Consider the following 8108-nt stretch of genomic DNA (forward strand, 5'->3'; position numbering starts at 1 on the left):
TATATATATATATATATATATTATATATATATATATATATATATATATACTCTCAGCGATTAAACTATTCTCAAAAAGACCAGCCACAATGAAAAGTTTAAATATATTTAATAATAAATAAGTAAAGAACATGAAAATGCTAAATATCTATTTACAATAAGCACTAGAGTTTCAGGGAAAGGAAGTATTAAAAATAATACAGGTGGACAGGTTCACACAGTTACAGAAAAACAATACTTTACTAATCTCACTATATTTTTCTGACTGATCTGAAGAATTATTTTTCCCTAGTTACATACTAGAGCAATGCAAGATGAAGAAGGTGAGGGGTCCTTCCTTGTCAGGTTCCAAGAATAGAGTTATATGAGACTTCAGTCTCACCTAGTATTAAAATATAATTTTTAGTGATGGATTTCAGAATAGCATCACTTACATCTGGTCATCTTTGTAAAACCAATAATTATCTGTGAAGAGAAAACTGATAGCTTATTCTACAAACTCACCATCACCACAACTTTTCACCAAAATCTGCCTTTTTAACTATTTCATGCAAGCAGCACCTTCCATGTAATCCATAAATCTGACATATGAGTAGCTCATTGATACTTTCTGCTGCCAGAGTGGAGACATTTAAATAGAGTCCTAGTCAAACTTCCCAATTTGTGTAAATGACATCTTGGAGCTTCCACATACTTACTGGGGTTTATACTTTTGTTTAATATTATAGGGTTGCTAACAAAAAAAAAAACAAAAAAAAAACATGATAAACGACCGGGTGTAAAAAACCAATAAACAAAAAAAAAAAAAACAAGCTGTACAACAAATGACAACATCAGTGGCTTGGTGAAAGGAAATGTATATTTTCCATGCAAGATTTTTATTCAAAACGGGTTTGATGTGTTTTTTTTTTTTGGATTGGCGGGTGAATTAAATGAATTTTAAACTTATATTAACATTAATGTTGTTAAGGATATATTTACACTTCACAGCAGAAAAACATGCGTTTTCTTATTGTTTGTGGAATAATAAGACCAAAAGAAGGCATTGCATTAAATATTTGACAACATCTGTGGACAGGAATAAAATACTGCCTTATAACAGTTGCTATCCTATACCTGTAAAATGTAATGTACTGCAAGGACAATTCAAACAAACAGAAATGCTGTAATGATGAATAATTCATCCCCTAATGCAAATAAGTTCTTTATTAAAACAGTATTCATATAATAAAATATATATTTTCTGTACACTTTTGTTGACCCCTGTCCTTTTCAGCCAATGGGGCTCCCTCCTGCCCTTTCATTCTCACTACTGACGATAGATCAAACCTTGGTGCAGCCAAGAGCAAAGTTTCTTATATATCCCTTTGCTCACCACGTAGTGGCTGATATGAACATTTGTATCAGCCCATAGATTTTCTCTATCCTTTCCTCTTCAGTGAGTGATTCCAGTCGTGCTCATGAGGGCTACAGCTGCCAGCTAGAGATTAACAATTTCTAATTCTCCTAGGTTGCAGCCGCAGTTATTGCCTGAGGCTTCACTTAGACAGAAGGAGTAGGGATAACTGGAAACAATAACCCCGACTCCAAGTATATGAAAGTCCCCATACTCTAAGTATACTACCACACTCCCTGTCCCAGGTCTTCCAGCACTTGGGCCGCTATTCAAACTTGGTTTTCTGGGTCAAAGTCAAGGACTTATCCCCCTTCTCTATCCATGTGATTTCATGCATGAAGTCTGTCATTCTATCACAAAAAATTTATTTTGTTGTAACACAGAAGATTATCTTGAATAGCTTATCTCAACTGTTAGAAATTTACTTACTTTAATACCTTTTTTTTAAAGTAAAATGGTAATGCAATTGTACTGCTGAGAATTTTTGATAACCTTGTGGCCAGTTCTGACTAATCATAAGAATTAGCCTTACATTATTTCATTTAAGCCAGGAAAGAAGCAGAACTACTGGGAACATTACTAGTGTTTATCATAAAGTGGATATCATTAAGCAAGTTCACTACTATCGACTGAAATCAGATTGTTCTAAACAGAACTGGTCAGTGAGAATTTCATTAAACTTGTTCATCAAATATTCAGAATACCTAATCATATGTACTGTAAGCAAATTTAGTTTCATATACTTGTGAACTACAAAAAAATCAGAAAAAAATATTTTTGCAGCGGACAAATAAATCTTCAGACCATCAGCTGGAAACCTCCTACCCCTGCACACATGTCTAACTTTGTTATTCTCATTCTGAGGTAGTTCAAGCTTGGAGAAAGAGCAATGCTATTTTTATAACACACTGCAGTGCACTTTCCACATTTCATTGAAGCACTAACAGAACACTACAGTGATCAGTGAGCAAACACATTCAGACAGGCAATTTTTTGAGCAAATATGCTCAATCAAAATAAGAATGAGCAGTTTGTCTTCAAACATCTAAAGGCATCCTGATATTTGATATTTTAAGATAACAGGTAAATTATAACCTATTATAACATGAGCCCCCATTAATATTCCAAAACGTGCACGCTGATTGGCCAGCGTGCACATTGTAAATCGACTTAAACTAATGGAAAAAGGTCCGGTTGCCCAGACTTTTTCCATTAGTATAAGTCTTTTTTAAAACACTGTCTCGCTATGTTAAAGGAGTTTAACATAGCGACACAGGTTTAAAAAAAGCAACGGAGATCTCTGCTGCTTTTTTTAAAGCTGTCTCGCTATGTTAAACTCCTTTAACATAGCGACACATTAGTAAAAGCAATGGAGATCTTGCTTTCTCCATTGCTTTTTTTTTAAACCTGTCTCGCTATGTTAAATGGGTTTAACATAGCGAGACAGCTTTAAAATAAGCAACGGAGATCTCCGTTGCTTATTTTAAAACTGTCTCCCTATGTTAAACCCATTTAACATAGCGAAACAGTTTGTAAAAAGCAACGGAGATCTTGCTTTCTCCGCTGCTTTTTTCAAAACTGTCTCGCTATATTAAATGGGTTTAACATAGCGAGACAGCTTTAAAATAAGCAACGGAGATTCTCTGTTGCTTTTTTTAAAGCTGTCTCGCTATGTTAAACCCGTTTAACATAGCGAAACAGTAAAAAGCAACGGAGATCTTGCTTTCTCCATTGCTTTTGCCCACAGCTCTGATGTACTGCGTAGGCATACGCATGCGCAGTACATCAGAACTGCCGCGTAATATCAGACAGCTGCGGAAGGGCAGCAAGGAGGCATTATACAATGCCATTATTTAAGAAAAGTAATTAATTTTGTTTCTTAATAATGTCATTGTATAATAGCAATAACCCACTTCTGGGTGTGGGTAATGCTGGATTTACCCACAGTTGGCTTTGTTTGGTCCCTCGGGCTTCGCCCTCGGGACCAAACCACACCAACCATGGGTAAATCCAGCATTACCCACACCCAGGTGTGGGTTATTGCTATATGCCAATATGAGACTAAGGGAGTGTATTTTATATGCCCAGTTCAGGAATCTGATAGTACCAGTATTTATCATGTTAATTGAAGATGACCAGTAGGAGAGCACATGTTTTAAATAGATTTAACTATAGAAGTCCTGGTTCCTGTTTTAGTTTTCAGAACAGTCTGAGCCCTGAGAAGACTCTTGAGTAATTAAGTGAGATCAAGAGAAATATAGCTTAAGACTGAAACTGCTGTATCTCAGAGGATTCCCCCGTCTCTAAGGTACAGCAGCCTTAGAATTAGTATATATAACTTGCAAGGGTGGCTGGGGGTGGGGGTGGGGGGTGTTGTAGGAGGCCTACCCCTGCAAAAATTGGTTTTGATATATAACATCAAATGTCACACTTTGATGGTTTACCTCTAGTATTTTGTTTTCTTTTCAGAGTTTTAGGACTTTCTTCCTTCTGCAGTTTAAAAACAACATTTAATTATTTGACAAAACTGACTGCCATGCACTTATAAGTATGTATGTATATATATATATATATATATATATATATATATATATATATATATATATATATGTGTGTGTGTGTGTGTGTGTGTGTGTGTGTGTGTGTGTGTGCTGTCTGTTTCATATTTTTTAGATCAAGAAAACATTTTATGAAGTGCATACTGTGAATTTTATTGAACACTGAGTTTGGCAATATGTCAGCTAAATCAGCTTATTTCTTTTTTTTTTCCTTTAGTGGTTATGGATATTTGTAGATATCATAGGGTGACTACCTAGCAAAATTGCATATATCTCCTTATTAATTTGATAACTACATAGGTGCTTTGATCAAAGGATCACTTTTGATAATCTTATTTATCTAATTTATTTGCGAGACTAACATCTCTAGTAGGGTTACAACCTGTCCCACTTTGTGAGGGACAGTCCCTCTTTGGACAGTTGTGTCCTGACAAAACATATTAAAAATGGCAAATGTCCTGAGATTGTAGGACATAATTATGTCCCATAGTTTATGTAATAGTTGCATAAAGTAGTTATTTCCGTATCTAAAATACCTAAATGTTACAAGAAACAGAATAAGCAACTAAACTGCTACAAGAATAAGCTTTTATTTAGGCAAAAAAAGTTAAGTATTATCCTTTGTACTGACAGTGGGTATGTGTCGGCCTGTAAAATCTGATGTGTGTCCCGAAAATGTCCCACTTTGGCCATTTGAAAAGGTGGCAACCCTAATCTCTAGACATGTGTTACTTTTATGGACTGACTCAGTAGTATTGGTCCTGGTTAAGCAACTTCCTCAGAGTGGAACAGAATGCAAGTGGTGCTTGAGGGAATCATGACCAATGCCACAGGGTGAAGCATACAGCCTTAAACCTCTGTACTGTGTTACCTGTGCTACCTTGAGGAATCTGCAGATAGCAAAATGTCCTGCCTATACGATTGGACAAAGTCCCAACTAAAGAAGATGTAAGGCCCCATTTTTGGTATGGGAAGGAACCTCCATATGGGTTCTCTGTCCCTTCCACTGTTATACTCTGTGGTCATCTTTTATACTGAAAGAATGGTCTTGTGATCCATGCCAGTTTCCATATTCACCAGGTCTGCATTTGAGAAACATAGCTGTTTGTGTGGTCTCTTAAGGAATTCATCTTTACATAATTAAGCTTTGTGAAAGGGTCTACTACAAGTCCCCAAATGTTAGCCACTTAGAACTCACTGGTTTGCTTCCAATTGCTTGAAAAAACAGGTGCTCAAACTCTGATGAGCATGATCTCCTCTAAGTACATAGCCCTTCTAATATCAGACCCTATAAAGATGTATAGTGCTACCAGAACCCTAAGACTAACACTCCCACACACATCTCAGCCTGAGAACTGTCTCCGTTATTCTAAACCTTCAACCCCCTTTCCTAGTCAAATATTCTTTAATTGATCCCTATCCCTATAATTCCTCTCTCACACCCTTAACATAAAAATCCTTTCCCACTCCTTAACCATAAAACTACCTTCCTGTTCCCCTACTCTAAAAATCCCTCTTCTGCTCCCTAAAACTAAATCCCCTTCGCACCCTCTCTCACTCCCTCCCTATGGTTGCCATACTTAGCTCACTCGGACTCAAGTACTGTGTTCTAGTATGGTGTGGCAACTGCTTGTCAGAACTCATGTTTAAGTTTCAATGGAAGTAATAGCCCACATGAGCTACATGGAGTCCCTGATATTCAGTCAGTAATTTTTGAGACCTTGAGAACTGAGTGTTTATAGTACATCTGTTATAAAACATTAATTGACAAAATTTAGTTAAAAATGCAATGAAACTAAAACATATTTATTTATCTGTTTGTTTACTCATTTGGTTTCCTTTTTTGTCATGTAATGCTTGCTTAACTTACTTGCTTGCATCAGTCACTCATTATCTTTAGGTATGTCACACCACTGACTTAAAGCCATACACTCATGTACTATGCGAAAGGGAAGGTTTAGAATCATACCTCTCAACCTCTTAGAGCAAGAAATCTGTACAAAGCCATAAATAATGGGGGGAGAAAGGTGCAGAAATAGGGATATTTTTTAAATATTGCTCATACGAACTTAGAAAGTAGATAGAATAATTGGTTTTACGTTATGAATTTTTTCAGGGGCATGAAGTCTGAAACTCAAATGTCTGTCATTTTTTTCTGACTTCAACCCTCAATTACATTTCAAAGATTTGCCAGAAAACCACAATTGTATGAGAAACAGATCAAAATTATGAGGGAAAAATCTGAATATTCTGCGAAAATCTTTACAGTTGAGAAGTATGTTGAGAATTCATATTAGTTCAATAAAATACAGTTTTCTTGTAATGGTTTGCTTTACCTTGTTATACAATAATGCCCATAGGTAATTGCTTCAGCAGTGAGAATGGTGAATGTAATTATAGTATCTGCTTTCATGTAGAAATGTTTTCTGCCTTTTATTACTTGCATTGTGAGAGTGTGGTGATTTTTTTTTGCTGTTTTCTATTTTAAATGGAAATTCTACCGTCCTCATAGCTGGAGTCATAACAACATTGGCAGAGTATGAGAGATTAGGTGGCAATGCTTAAACTGTTATAGTTGTCAGTAAAAGTAAAGTTTATCTTTCTGCTGTTGTCAGATAATGAAATGCAGCTTCCCTGTGTGTGCCTCATATGTAAACGTGTACTAAAGACAAGTTGGAGAGACAGATTGTTAGAATGAACAGCTGAAAATTGCATGCACAATTTTCTCCAGAGCAGTTTCCCCCACACTAAATCTGATATGTAACAGGAATTGTTTGAAACATTACATTTCATAAGACAAAAAACTAAAATATGTTAAGAGTCTGACACCTAGATTGTTGTGTCATTAAGAAAAACATAATTTGAAATGAGTAGAGCTCCTATCAGAGTAAGATTATAAGAAATTAACCTCCTATTTTTACCAAAAGTTTCTGACTGTGGGTATCCATATGTACCTTACTTGAATCTTTTTGATTCATACAAATATAGCAGATGTTATGGTTCACAGTGGGTCCCCTACCCTTGCACATACAATGTTCTTTTATTCCTGGCATAACAACCCCTCTAGAGTCTTCTTTGCAGCAAAGCATACATGAAATCTTGCAGCCTTCATATCTTTTTTTTCTTTTCAGTGGAAAAGTCCTTCAGTCAACTGCAGTGTCCTTTTCTCCAAAGATTCTAAAAAGGTATACACTAAGTTTGATTTGGATTTCATTTGCAAAGAATTAATGAGACTTATTCTACTGCATGTATTTTTATATATGTGTATTTATTTTAAAACAAAACCACAGTCAAAGATCAGCAATTTTCACTCACCCACAATAAATACTGAACACTGCATCTTATTTTTACAGAATACTTTGGATGCCATTAGTTTCTGATAAATGAAAAAAACAACATAATGGAATATTTGCTGGAATGTTAATAACTAGTCTTATAGGCACTAGGCTCAATGCAGTATACACAAAGAAGTTCTAGGAATATTGAAAGAATGGTATTCAGACAATGTTCCTTATAAATACAATGACCAGTTATCAGAAATGATGAAATGCCAGTAAAGGTAATGAGTCAGTGTTAAATGGCGTGATACATATGCATAAATTGCTTATCTAATCAAAGGATGACTGATATTATGTGGTTTACAATAGCTGTTATACAACCATTAGATATGAAGAGTTTCTTATTTTGGCAGCTGAACTAAATATCTTGCACAGACACATCTGCACATCCATCCACCCACAACTTACTTTTCCAATGTTTTGCACATGGGGTCAGTGTGCCACTTCCACAGTGGCAATCATCTACAGCCAATGTTCACATCACTGGCTGGCAAGCCCTGCCATGGTTATTCTTTCCTAAGATGCATATACTCACACCTACAGACAATTTAGAGTGTCTAGTCCACCTACCAAATGCCTTTGGAATGTGGGAGGAAACCAGAGCATCCAGGGAAAACCTACACAAAGGAAGGCCATCCAGACTATACAAAGAAGACATCCCAGCAGAGAATCAAACCGGGAACCTGTTGTTATGAGACAACAACACTACCTGCTGCACCACAATTTTACTTTAACACATACTTATTTTTTAAACAGTACTATATCTGCTGACAGATCTTCTTTGCATTTCCAAGTGTGCAATTTTCACAATTGTTTA

This window comes from Protopterus annectens, chromosome 11.part0, assembly GCF_019279795.1.
Source record: "Protopterus annectens isolate FY-2018-M chromosome 11.part0, PAN1.0, whole genome shotgun sequence".
Lineage (NCBI taxonomy): Eukaryota > Metazoa > Chordata > Ceratodontiformes > Protopteridae > Protopterus > Protopterus annectens.